The following is a 14,567-nucleotide window of genomic DNA, read 5'->3' as shown; positions in this document are numbered from 1 at the left end:
CCCTTCCACCTCTAACCTAAGGGAATAACCAGTGAATATCAGGTAAGCTCTTCCTTTCTTTTTCTTGTTTTATCTAGAGGGGATGGCAGGGAAGGCAGTACAATGTTCCTCCTGCAGAATGTTTGAGGTGAGGGACGCCGTCAGTGTCCCTGCTGATTTCATCTGTGGGAAGTGCACCCATCTCCAGCTCCTCAGAAACCGTGTTAGGGAACTGGAGCTGGATGAACTTCGGATCATTTGGGAGGCAGAGGTGGTCATAGATAGAAGCTTCAGGGATGTAGTAACTCTGAAGAATAAAGATAGATGGGTGACGGTGAGAGGGGCTGGGAGGAAGCAGTCAGTACAGGGATCCCCTGTGGTCGTTCCCCTTAGTAACAAGTATACCGCTTTGGATACTGTTGGGGGGAATGACTTACCAGGGGTAAGCCATGGGGTACAGGTCTCTGGCACAGAGTCTGTCCCTGTTGCTCAGAAGGGAAGGGGGGAGAGGAGTAGAGCATTAGTCATTGGAGACTCCATAGTTAGGGGGATAGATAGGAGATTCTGTGGGAACGAGAGAGACTCGCGGTTGGTGTGTTGCCTCCCAGGTGCCAGGGTCCGCGATGTTCGGATCATGTTTTTGGGATCCTTAAGTGGGAGTGGGAGCAGCTCCAAGTCGTGGTCCACATAGGTACCAACAACATAGGTAGGAAAGGGGATAGGGATGTAAGGCAGGAATTCAGGGAGCTAGGGTGGAAACTTAGATCTAGGACAAACAGAGTTATTATCTCTGGGTTGCTACATGTGCCACGTGCTGGTGAGACGAGGAATAGAGAGAGAGAGCAGTTGAACACGTGGCTACAGGGATGGTGCAGGAGGGAGGGTTCCGATTCCTGGATGATTGGGGCTCATTCTGGGGTAGGTGGGACCTCTACAAATGGGATGGTCTACACCTGGACCAGAGGGGTACCAATATCTTGGGGGGGGGGGGGAATTTGCTAATGCTCTTCGGGAGGGTTTACACTAGTTCAGCAGGGGATTGGGAACTGAATTGTAGCTCCAGTATACAGGGGGTTGAGAGTATTGAGGTCATGAGTAAGGTTTCAAAGTTGCAGGAGTGTACCGGCAGGCAGGAAGGTGGTTTAAAGTGTGTCTACTTCAATGCCAGGAGCATCCGGAATAAGGTGGGTGAAGTTGCGGCATGGGTTGGTACCTGGGACTTCGATGTTGTGGCCAGTTTGGAGACATGGATAGAGCAGGGACAGGAATGGTTGTTGCAGGTGCCGGGGTTTAGATATTTCAGTAAGCTCAGGAAAGGTGGTAAAAGAGGGGGAGAGGTGGCATTTTTAGTCAAGGACAGTATTACGGTGGCAGAAAGGAAGTTTGATGAGGACTCGTCTACTAAGGTGGTATAGACTGAGGTTAGAAACAGGAAAGGAGAGGTCACCCTGTTACAGGTTTTCTATAGGCCTCCGAAAAGTTCCAGAGATGTAGAGGAAAGGATTGCAAAGATGATTCTGGATAGGAGTGAAAGTAACAGGGTAGTTGTTACGGGGGACTTTAACTTTCCAAATATTGACTGGAAACGCTATAGTTCGAGTACTTTAGATGGGTCCGTTTTTGTCCAATGTGTGCAGGAGGGTTTCCTGACACAGTATGTAGATAGGCCAACGAGAGGCGAGGCCATATTGGATTTGGTACTGGGTAATGAACCAGGACAGGTGTTAGATTTGGAGGTAGTGAGCACTTTGGTGATAGTGACCACAATTCAATTACGTTTACTTTAGTGATGGAAAAGGATAGGTATATACCGCAGGGCAAGAGTTATATCTGGGGGAAAGGCAATTATGATGTGATGAGGCAAGACTTAGGATGCATCGGATGGAGAGGAAAACTGCAGGGGATGGGCACAATGGAAATGTGGAGCTTGTTCAAGGAACAGCTACTGCATGTCCTTGATAAGTATGTACCTGTCAGGCAGGGAGGAAGTGGACGAGCGAGGGAACCGTAGTTTACTAAAGCAGTTGAAACACTTGTCAAGAGGAAGAAGGAGGCTTGTGTAAAGATGAGACATGAAGGTTCAGTTAGGGCGCTCAAGAGTTACAAGTTAGCTAGGAAGGACCTAGAGAGAGAGCTAAGAAGAGCCAGGAGGGGACATGAGAAGTCTTTGGTAGGTAGGATCAAGGATAACCCAAAAGCTTTCTATAGATATGTCAGGAATAAAAGAATGACTAGGGTAAGAGTAGGGCCAGTCAAGGACAGTAGTGGGAAGTTGTGCGTGGAGTCTGAGGAGATAGGAGAGGTGCTAAATTAATATTTTTCGTCAGTATTCACACAGGAAAAAGACAATGTTGTTGAGGATTATACTGAGATACAGGCTACTAGACTTGAAGGGCTTGAGGTTCATAAGGAGGAGGTGTGAATTCTGGAAAGTGTGAAAATAGATAAGTCCTGGGCTGGATGGGATTTATCCTAGGATTCTCTGGGAAGCTAGGGAGGAGATTGCTGAGCCTTTGGCTTTGATCTTTAAGTCATCTTTGTCTACAGGAATAGTGCCAGAAGACTGGAGGATAACAAATGTTGTTCCCTTGTTCAAGAAGGGGAGTAGAGACAACCCCGGTAACTATAGACCAGTGAGCCTTACTTCTGTTGTGGGCAAAGACTTGGAAAGATTTATAAGAGATCAGATGTGTAATCATCTGGATCATTTGATAGAGATAGTCAACACAGTTTTATGAAGGGTAGGTTGTGCCTCACAAACCTTATTGAGTTCTTTGAGAAGGTGACCAAACAGGTGGATGAGGGTAAAGCAGTTGATGTGGTGTATATGGATTCCAGTAAAGCATTTGATAAGGTTCCCCACGGTAGGCTATTGCAGAAAATACGGAGGCATGGGATTCAGGGTGATTTAGCAGTTTGGATCAGAAATTGGCTAGCTGGAAGAAGACAAAGGGTGGTGGTTGATGGGAAATGTTCAGCCTGGAGTCCAGTTACTAGTGGTGTACCACAAGGATCTGTTTTGGGGCCACTGCTGTTTGTCTTTTTATAAATGACCTGGAGGAGGGCGTAGAAGGATGGGTGAATAAATTTGCAGGTGACACTAAAGTCGGTGGAGGTGTGGACAGTGCGGGGAGTGATGTTACAAGTTACAGAGGGACATAGATAAGCTGCAGCGCTGGGCTGAGAGGTGGCAAATGGAGTTTAATGCAGAAAAGTGTGAGGTGATTCATTTTGGAAGGAATAACAGGAAGACAGAGTACTGGGCAAATGGTAAGATTCTTGGTAGTGTGAATGAGCAGAGAGATCTCGGTGTCCATGTACATAGATCCCTGAAAGTTGCCACCCAGGTTGAGAGGGTTGTTAAGAAGGCGTACGGTGTGTTAGCTTTTATTGGTAGAGGGATTGAGTTTCGGAGCCATGAGGTCATGTTGCAGCTGTACAAAACTCTGGTGCGGCCGCATTTGGAGTATTGCGTGCAATTCTGGTCGCCGCATTATAGGAAGGATGTGGCAGCATTGGAAAGTGTGCAGAGGAGATTTACCAGAATGTTGCCTGGTATGGAGGGAAGATCTTATAAGGAAAGGCTGAGGGACTTGAGTCTGTTTTCGTTAGAGAGAAGGTTAAGAGGTGACTTAATTGAGGCATACAAGATGATCAGAGGATTAGATAGGGTTGTCAGTGAGAGCCTTTTTCCTCTGTTGGTGATGTCTAGCACGAGGGGACATACCTTTAAATTGAGGGGTGATAGATATAAGACAGATGTCAGAGGTAGGTTCTTTACTCAGAGAGTAGTAAGGGCGTGGAATGCCCTGCCTGCAACAGTAGTGGACTCGCCAACACTAAGGTCATTCAAATGGTCATTGGATAGACATATGGACGATAAGGGAATAGTGTAGATGGGCTTTAGAGTGGTTTCACAAGTCGGCTCAACATTGAGGGCCGAAGGGCCTGTACTGCGCTGTAATGTTCGATGTTCTATCTTCGCCTTAGGCAGATGTGCCCTAAACGCTACTTTGAAGTGGATCAAGCACAGCCTCGAACACAAGGATGTGGTATTTACCCTTTGAAGGGCCTCACTCTACACTTCAACGTCTACAATGGGCCCAGCTGCTCCTCCCACCTTGCTTTCACCCTATCCACTGGGCCCACTTCCTCTGACAGGATCGCCCAGATGCCAGATGTGTTATCCTGACACTGCCAGAGAATGGATTCTTTACATAAGCGATGAGGAGATACCTCATGTCGGGAAGGCCTACCATACAAAATTCTAAACCTGGAGATATCTAAATAAATTCAAGACCCTATTTTACCGTCAACTCCTCCAAGCTGGCAAATTGCTCCTCCAGAAACAAGTTCGCCAATCTCGAGCCCATTCCCCAAACAAAGTGTCTAGCTTCGCTGGCTGGTACAGGTGGTTAGTATAAATAGGGACTAACTTCGACAGAGACCCGAGATTAAAATGTTGCCTGAACTGTCCCCAGATTCTCAAGGTGGATATGTCCACCGGGCTTGTATATTTTTTCGGCAAAACGGGAGATCGCCAGTGTGCTCAACCTGCACCTAAGTGACCCCTGAGTCACTCTCCCAACCCGTGCACCTTTATTTTTTAAATTATTATTTTCCAAATTAGCCACCCAATAATAGAATGGCAAATTAGGCAATGCCAGGCACCCACATGTCTGTCTGCAAAACTGTTCTACGAATTCTCGGAATCTTGCCAGCACGTTTAAAAACTGTTATCAACTTATTAACCCTCCCAAAAATGCATTTCGGGTGGAATGATTAAAAAAGAAAAACCGTGGAACAATGTTCATTTTGATAGACTGGACCCTGCCTGCCAAGGACAGGGGAAGGTTATCCCACCTTTGTACATCAGACTTGATGGACTTTTATGGAGCTGGGCCCAGTCCGGGCCACTCAGACACCCAGATACCTGAAGCAGCGCTGCTAACTAGCACGGATTTTCCATACGTCATATGGAAAATCTTGAATACGGCAATACAATTTTCCGTGTTGAAATACAAAATCCATTGCAGCCCTCTGACAAATCCCACACACCGTATTTAAGGTGAGTAATTTAAGCAAGAGGAGTTTTTCCGGGCTGGCTGGCTTTGTGTGTGTGGTGGGGCGGGGGGGCGGAAAGAGGAGCTGATTGACAAGTGAAATTCCTCCCTGGACGTTTCGCTGTTCGGCGTTCGCTGTAACGACTGGTTTCTTTGGCGACAGCTGCTGCTGAAAGACGGAGGGCTCCGTGTTCTCATTCTCCCCATCACCCCCGCACACTAAACAGAGCATGCGTGTAATCCTTTATACGGTCTCGCATTGAGGTGCCATTTGGGATTTTAATAATCACGTTGAGGGTTAACTACACAATCACGTGTAGACTATCTACATCATCGCAGGCCTGTACAAGATTGAAAATTCTATGCTGTGATGTGATGCAATTTTAAAATGTTTGATAGTTCGGGAGGTAGCTTTTGGTTCCATTGTGCTCTCTGGGAATCAGGAATCCATCCCTAATCATTTAAAAACACCTAAATGGGTAATTTAAACCTTGCTGCATTGCTCTCTGTCCAGTATTACAGAATTTTTCATTATTAGATTTTCTGAATGCTTGAAACTACCCACACATGGTGATGTACATCCATGTAACAGCGTTAGATTTGCATTTTCCATTCGTGTTTTAGATTTGTGAAATCAAGGCGTCAAGCTGTACTTCAGATCGGTGGGCATTTTCTCTTTGAAATTAAAATACCGATTTTACTGCCAAAATACTGTTTTTGGTATCTGCAATACTGATTTCTGTTGGCAAAGGCTGGCAGCTCTGCTCAAGCATGGTCTGGCAAGGCGAAAGGGAAGCACCCTCCCCTAGGCTTTCCTCCCCATGGAGCCCAACCGAAAATACTCACTCATTCCCAAATTCAAGTTGCATCCAGAAAAAGAGGCAAAGGTCTTCAGCAGTTTCATTATATCACCCATAGTGGGGACTGGGTCCGTCACATAAAGCAGCAAGTTGTCGATGTATAGGGATACATCCCAACTATCCCCTCCTTCCTTCTCAAAGCCATAACCAGGAGCTCAATCGCCAATACCAATAGGAACAAAAAATGAAATGAAAATCGCTTATTGTCACAAGTAGACTTCAAATGAAGTTACTGTGAAAAGCCCCTAGTCGCCACATTCCGGCACCTGTTCGGGGAGGCTGTTACGGGAAGGAGGGGAGACATTGGACACTCCTGACTCGTTCCCCAACCCAATTGAAAATACCATTAACAAATCCTATCTGATCTTCACCTACCACCCCCGGGAGACAAGACTCTAACCTCATTGCTAAGACCTTAGCCAGTAATTTGGCATTAATACTCAGCAACGAAAGAGGATGGTACGACCCACATTCCACAGGATCCTTCCTTTTTTTCAACACGAGGGAAATGGATGACTGCACTAGTGTTGCTGGAAGGGAGCCCTGGGTCAGAGGATCCTTAAACATGTCCACCAGCAACGGGACCTAGTGTCCGGCAAACCTCTTATAAAACTCCACCAGAAACCCAACCGGCCCCCAGGCCTTACCTGTTTGCACCTGTACTATAGCTGCTAAGACGTCCCAAGACCTCGAGTTGCCTCCCACACTTCACGCTCCTCCCCCACCACAGGAAATTTCAGACCCTCCATAAATGCCAACAATTCTGACTGCCCCCACTGGCAGCTCCGACCTGATAAACCTTTTATAAATAGCCTCTAACGCTCCGTTTACTTGATCCAGGGTGGATACCAGCTTGCCCCTCGAGTCCGTGGCCTGAATAATCTCCCGGGAGGCTGCCTGCCACATCAACTGGTGAGCCAGGAAATGGCTAGCCTTCTCCCCATATTCATAGATAATCCCCTTGTATGCTGCAGCTGACATACTGCCATACCCATAGACAACAGATGGAATTGCGTCTGCAGTTTCTTCATATTCACCAGGAGCTCCGGGTTAGGGTCACTCGAATACTTGTAGTCCACCTCCACAATATCGTCAACTAGCTTCTGGCACTCTTCTCTTACCTCCCTTTCGATGTGCTCCTTGTATGATATATTCTTCCTCTAATAACTGCTTTCAAGGCCTCCCACAGCAGGGAAGGAGAGACAGTCCCATTCACATTACTCATCTATACCCCACATTCTCATCTATATGCTTAGAAATACACCCACAAAGCCCCATATCCGCCAATAGCCCCAACCTAACCTCCATACCGGATGCTGAACAGGGCCCACCTCTAAAACCAAGTCTACCAAGTGCGGAGTATGGTCCAAAATGACTGGCCGAATATTCTACTTTCCTCACCCAGGGAAGAAGAGACCTACCCATCAAAAAGAAGTCTATCATGGAGTATACTTTATGAAAAGGGGGAAAGAACGAGAATTCCTTATCTCGCAGGTGCATGAACTATCTTCCATAAACACTAACAGTGCCTTTGTTACCCCGAAGAAGCCGAAAATTTCAGCCGAGAGCACACAGTTTCTATCTTCTCCAAGGGTCAGCTTCTGTGTGTCCAAATTCGGGGTGGAAGCCAACAGCTTCCTTATAAATGCCACATTGTCAAAGCAAAGCTTTGACAAAGGGTCATCTGGACTCAAAACGTTAGCTCTTTTCTCTCCCTACAGATGCTGCCAGACCTGCTGAGATTTTCCAGCATCCGCAGTAATTTGCTTTTATCAGCAACAATTAACCATGCACAATTGCCCCATTCCTCCGCACCACCTACCCCTTTTACACCCTGCCCCCCAAACCCAAACAAAACACAAACCGCCCCTCCCACTGACATGCTACTGTCCCTTAAAGAAGTCAATGAAGGGCACTTCCGGTGATGTGCTGAGCGGACACACATCAGGTGGCTCTCCTCCCCAACTAGAACCAAAAAAGTTAATTTCAGAGATTTGTGGCCCAAAAAGCCAACAAAAACAACTCCCAAGGGAAAGGCCAACAGTGGTAAGAAGGTGCCAACGAACGGTAACTTGAAGGGCTGACGAGAGGGCAGAAGTGGCGTTAAAGGGCGTGACCAGTGGGCGGACCCACAAGGCGAGGTGGAAGCCCCAGCCTCCCAAGAGCGGGAACGACCGGCGACCCGAGAAGTGGCATACACACAAACAACAACCTCCCCCTCCCTACCAGGGAATGGGTGGAAAAGCTTCCTAAAAAAGGAACTGCCCGCCGTGAAGGAGGTGATAAAAACAGAATTCTAGGTAGTGGTGACGGAGGCGATGGCCTCCCTCCAGTGCACGATAGGGAGCCTGGGGAAGAAAGTGGAGGCGCGGGAGAATACAATCCTGGACCTTGAAAAAGTTTCGACGGAACAGAGCGACAGGATCGTGGCTCTGGAGGCAGAAGTGAAAAGGTCGGTGGCAGCCTAGGGCAAATTGAAGGGGACGGTCGAGGACCAGCAGACTAGGTCTCAGTGACAGAATATTCAGATTGTGAGCTTGGCGGAAGGCATCGAGGGCAGGGACTCAACAGACTGTTTCGCCCAAATGCTGGGTAACCTAGTCAGGGGGCAGGTTTCTCAACCCCCCAGAACTTGACAGGGCACACAGGTCGCTCCGGCCGAACCCAAAGCAGGGGAACAACCGAGCGCGATCATTGCTAAGCTACACTGGTACCAGGACAGGAAAGGATCCTGAGGTGGGCCCGGCAGGCGAAATCGAGCTCATGGGAAGGAACAGAATCCGGGTCTATCAGGACATTGGGGCAGACCTTGAAAAGAAAAGGACTGAATTTAACAGCAAAATTGGTGCTTATAAAAGTGGGGTGCGATTCGGCATGTTGTTCCCAGCCAGACTCTGGGTCACATACCAAGGGAAAGAACACTATTTTAATGCCCCAGCGGATGTTAACGAATTTGTGAGAGCCAATGACCTGGAAAGAGACAAAACTCATCAGCGGTGAAGACATGCCGGAGAAGGGCTGCAGTGGGAAAGAAAAGCTGAGACCAGAGACTACTGTGGGGACTATGTGTTTGCGCAGGACTGTACTGCCTCGTTTTGAGCAAATAGTCGGAATACAGAGAGAAGGAAGCGGAGACAGGGAAAGCAGGTAGGGGGTGGGGAAGGGAACGTAGACAGTCAGATAACACAGATTAGGCTGAAACAGCCCTGGGGGGGAGGAGCCACCATACTAGCAGGGAGGGCTAGCACGGGAAGACAGGTAGTAAAGGGGGATGCAGAGCACCTCTCAGGGAGAGGGAGCGCCTGGCCGGGGGGCGAGGGGGAGCACAGCAGAAGGGATGGGGGGAACACAGAGAAGTCAAGGGACAGAATAGTGGAGAAGGGTTGGCAGCAAGATTTATATTGGCTTTGGCAGGCAGGGAACAGGCCGCGGAATCAAGATGGCGCCGCAAGCAGCCACTTTGGAGGGTCCCTAAACAAAAGGTAAACCCCGAAGTGCAGGGGCGCACCCACGTGGCGTACACAGAGTTGGCGACCATGTTGGGTGCCCCCTGGACAAAGGGTTAGCATTGCTGCCTCACGGCGCCGAGATCCCAAGTTCGAATCCGGCCCTGGGTCACTATCGGTGTGGAGTTTGGGCATCCTCCTTGTGTTTGCGTGGGTTTCACCCCCACAACCCAAAGATGTGCAGGGGAGGTGGATTGGCCATGCTAAATTCCCCCTTAATTGGAACAGATGGGGGCGGTGGACCCATGGAGGTTCCCGCACCCGGGTGAGAAGGAATTCTCATTCTTTTTGCCGGTAAATAAAGTATACACCCGAATCAACTTCTTTGCAGTGGGGAAATCGGTGCTTCCAGCAATTGTAGGAGCGGAATACTCCATGACTGTTATCTCCGACCACGCTCCACACTACATGGATGTGAAGCTGGAGACGGGCCGTGCCTAGCGCCCCACATGGAGGCTGGACATGGACCTTCTGGCCGAACGTCTTCTGCCAAAAAACATCACAGGCCACAGGCGACTACATGACTAACAACCGGAATGGGGCAGTCTCACCCTCCACGTTCTGGGAGTCACTAAAGGCTGTGATCAGAGGGGAAATGTAGCCTACAAGGCGCGTAGAGACAAAGAACAGAGGGCGGCCAGGCAACAGGTGATCAACTCCATCGACTTCTGTAAAAAATTCGGGCCGACCCTGGCCCCACATCTAAGGGACATGTTCGCAAATTCACTGGCAAGGGGCACCCTGCCTCCTATACTAGCACAGGCCACGATTTTGTTGATACCCAAAAAAGACAAGGACCCGGCGGAATATGGCACATCTCGATCCATTTCACTGCTAAATGTAGACGCAAAGATACTCGTGAAGGTCCTGGCCCAAAGACTGGAGAACTGCGTACCAGATGTGGTTGCAGAAGACCAGACGGGCTTTGTCAAGGATAGGCAACTCACTGCGAACATCAGGCGGCTGATGAATGTTTCACCACCTGGGTGAAAATCCTATACAATGCCCCCAAGGCGAGCGTTCGAACCAACACCAACAGCTCTGAATACTTCCAGCTGCACAGAGGCACAAGGCAGCTGGCCTTGTTTGACCTGGCAATCGAACCCCTGGCAATAGCTCTGCGGGACACAAAAAGCTGGAAGGGCATCCAAAGAGGAGACAGAGCACAGAGTTTCACTCTATGCGGATGACCTGCTCCTATACATCCCGAAACCACAGGAAGGACTGAGAGCAATCTTTTTTTTAAAAAATATATTTTATTCAAAATTTTTTGGCCAAACAAAACAATGCAAAGGTTTTCCTTTTTTCAACAATAAAATAGTATAAATAACAGTGGCCGTTTTAACAAATAAATAATATATAAACTAAATGGCAACTGCCATGTCAAAAATAATAACTCTCCAAAAATAAAATCAAGCAATCCAATATACATAACCTGGTACAAATATCTATACACAAACATCCCTGAGGACCCGCCCGGGCCCTCCCCCCCCCCCCCCCCCCCCCCCCCCCCCCCGGGTTGCTGCTGCTACCTTCCCATTTCCTTTATCGTTCTGCGAGGTAGTCAATGAACGGTTGCCACCGCCTGGCGAACCCTTGAGCCGAACCCCTTAGCGCGAACTTTATCCGTTCTAGTTTTATAAACCCTGCCATGTCGTTTATCCAGGTCTCCACGCCCGGGGGTTTGGCTTCCTTCCACATTAACAAGCTACTAGGGACGCAAAGGCCAAAACATCAGCCTCTCTCGCCTCCTGCACTCCCGGCTCTTCTGCAACCCCAAATATAGCCAACCCCCAGCCTGGCTCGACCCGGACCCCCACCACCTTCGAAAGCACCTTTGCCACCCCCACCCAGAACCCCTGCAGTGCCGGGCATGACCAAAACATGTGGGTGTGGTTTGCTGGGCTTCTCGCGCACTCCCGCTCCTATCCTCTACCCCGAAAAATTTACTGAGCCTTGCTCCGGTCATATGCGCCCTGTGCAAAACCTTCAATTGTATCAGGCTTAGCCTGGCGCACGAGGACGACGAGTTTACCCTAGTTAGGGCATCAGCCCACAGCCCCTCCTCAATCTCTTCCCCCAGCTCTTCTTCCCATTTCCCCTTCAACTCATCCACCATGATCTCCCCCTCGTCCCTCATTTCCCTGTATATATCCGACACCCTACCATCCCCCACCCATGTCCATGAGATCACTCTATCTTGAATCTCCTGCATCGGGAGCTGCAGGAATTCCCTCACCTGCTGCCTCGCAAAAGCCCTCAGTTGCATGTATCGAAATTCATTCCCTTGGGGCAACCCATATTTTTCCGTCAGCACTCCCAGACTCGCAAACGTCCCATCTACGAACAGATCTCTCAGTTGCACAACCCCAGCTCTCTGCCATGCTCCAAATCCCCCATCCATAATCCGCGGGACAAACCTATGGTTATTTCTTATCGGGGACCGCACCGAGGCTCCCGTCCTTCCCCTATGTCGTCTCCACTGCCCCCAAATTTTTAGTGTTGCCACCACCACTGGACTTGTGGTGTATTTCTTCGGGGAGAACGGCAACGGCGCCGTCACCATTGCTTGTAGACTGGTACCCTTGCAGGACGCCATCTCCAAACTCTTCCACGCCGCTCCCTCCCCTTCTCCCATCCACTTACACACCATTGAGATATTGGCGGCCCAGTAGTACTCACTTAGGCTCGGTTGTGCCAGCCCCCCCTATCCCTGCTACGCTGCAAGAACCCCCTCCTCACTCTCGGGGTCTTCCCGGCCCACACAAAACTCATGACACTTTTCTCAATTCTCTTGAAAAAAGCCTTCGTGACCATCACCGGAAGGCACTGAAACACAAAGAGGAATCTCGGGAGGACTACCATTTTGACCGCCTGCACCCTACCCACCAGTGACAGGGGCACCATGTACCATCTCTTGAAGTCCTCCTCCATCTGTTCCACCAATCTTGTTAAATTAAGCCTATGTAAGGTTCCCCAACTCCTGGCTATCTGAATCCCTAAGTACCGGAAATCTCTTGTTACCTTCCTCAGCGGTAAGTCCTCTATTCCCCTGCTCTGCTCCCCCGGATGCACCACAAACAACTCACTCTTACCCATATTCAATTTGTACCCTGAAAATTCCCCAAACTCCCTGAGTGTCTGCATTATCTCAGGCATCCCCTCCACTGGGTCCGCAACATACAGCAATAGATCATCTGCATACAAGGATACCCGGTGTTCTTCTCCTCCCCTGAGCACTCCCCTCCACTTCCTGGAGCCCCTCAGTGCTATGGCCAGGGGCTCAATCGCCAATGCAAACAGTAACGGAGACAGGGGACACCCCTGCCTTGTCCCTCTATGAAGACGGGAGTAATCAGACCTCTGTCTGTTCATGACCACGCTCGCCACCGGGGCCCTATACAGCAGCTGTACCCATCCGATATACCCTTCTCCAAAACCAAATCTCCTCAGCACCTCCCACAGATAATCCCACTCCACTCTGTCGAATGCTTTCTCGGCGTCCATCGCCACCACTATCTCCGCCTCCCCCTCTGGTGGGGGCATCATCATTACCCCGAGCAACCTCCGTATGTTCGTGTTCAGCTGTCTCCCCTTAACAAACCCAGTTTGATCCTCGTGGACCACCCCCGGGACACAGTCCTCTATCCTCGTCGCCATCACCTTGGCCAGGAGCTTAGCATCTACATTTAAAAGGGAAATGGGCCTGTAGGACCCACACTGCAGCGGGTCTTTTTCCTTCTTCAAAAGGAGCGATATCGTTGCCTCCGACATAGTCGGGGGCAGCTGCCCCCTTTCCCTAGCCTCATTAAAGGTTCTCGTCAAAAGCGGGGCCAGTAAGTCCATATACTTCCTATAAAATTCCACCGGGAATCCGTCCAGTCCCGAGGCCTTCCCCGCCTGCATGCTCCCAATCCCTTTTACCGCCTCCTCCATCTCAATCCGTGCTCCCAGTCCCGCCCTCTCCTGCTCCTCCACCTTAGGGAATTCCAGCTGATCCAAGAAACACATCATTCCCTCCTTCCCTTCCGGGGGCTGAGCCTTATATAACCTCTCATAAAATGCCTTGAACACCCCGTTCACTCTCTCCGCTCCCCGTTCCATCTCTCCCTCCTCATCTCTCACCCCACCTATCTCCCTCGCTGCTCCCCTCTTCCTCAATTGGTGGGCCAGTAGCCGACTCGCCTTCACTCCATACTCATACTGTACAGCCTGTGCCCTCCTCCACTGTGCCTCTGCCTTACCCGTGGTCAGCAGGTCAAATTCCACATGTAGCCTTTGTCTTTCCCTGTACAGCCCCTCCTCCGGTGCCTCCGCATATTGCCTGTCCACCCTCAAAAGTTCTTTCAGCAATCGCTCTCTTTCTTTACCCTCTTGCTTCCCTTTATGTGCCCTTATGGATATCAGTTCCCCTCTAACCACCGCCTTCAACGCCTCCCAGACCACTCCCACCTGAAATTCTCCATTGTCATTAAGCTCCAAGTACCTTTCGATGCACCCCCTCACCCTTAAACATACCCCCTCATCCGCCAATAAGCCCATATCCATTCTCCAGAGTGGGTGCTGTTCTTTTTCCTCTCCTACCTCCAGGTCTACCCAATGTGGAACGTGGTCTGAGATAGCTATGGCCGTATATTCCGTCCCTGTCACCTTCGGAATCAGTGCCCTTCCCAAGACAAAAAAGTCTATCCGTGAGTATACTTTGTGAACATGGGAGAAAAATGAGAACTCCTTACTCCTAGGCCTACTAAATCTCCAGGGGTCTACCCCTCCCATCTGCTCCATGAAGTCCTTGAGCACCCTGGCCGCTGCCGGCCTCCTCCCGGTCCTGGACCTCGACCGGTCCAGCCCTGGATCAAGCACCGTATTGAAGTCTCCCCCCATTACCAACTTTCCCGCCTCCAGGTCCGGGATACGTCCCAACATACGCCTCATAAAATTTGTATCATCCCAGTTCGGGGCGTATACGTTCACCAGAACCACCGCCTCCCCTTGCAATCTGCCACTCACCATCACATATCTACCCCCACTATCCGCCACTACGGTCTTTGCCTCAAACAGTACCCGTTTCCCCACTAAGATAGCCACCCCCCTGTTCTTCGCATCTAAACCCGAATGAAACACCTGCCCCACCCATCCTTTGCATAGTCTGACCTGGT

The sequence above is a fragment of the Scyliorhinus torazame genome, chromosome 6 (genome assembly GCF_047496885.1).
Source record: "Scyliorhinus torazame isolate Kashiwa2021f chromosome 6, sScyTor2.1, whole genome shotgun sequence".
Taxonomy (NCBI): Eukaryota; Metazoa; Chordata; class Chondrichthyes; order Carcharhiniformes; family Scyliorhinidae; genus Scyliorhinus; species Scyliorhinus torazame.
This window is presented reverse-complemented; position numbering follows the sequence as displayed.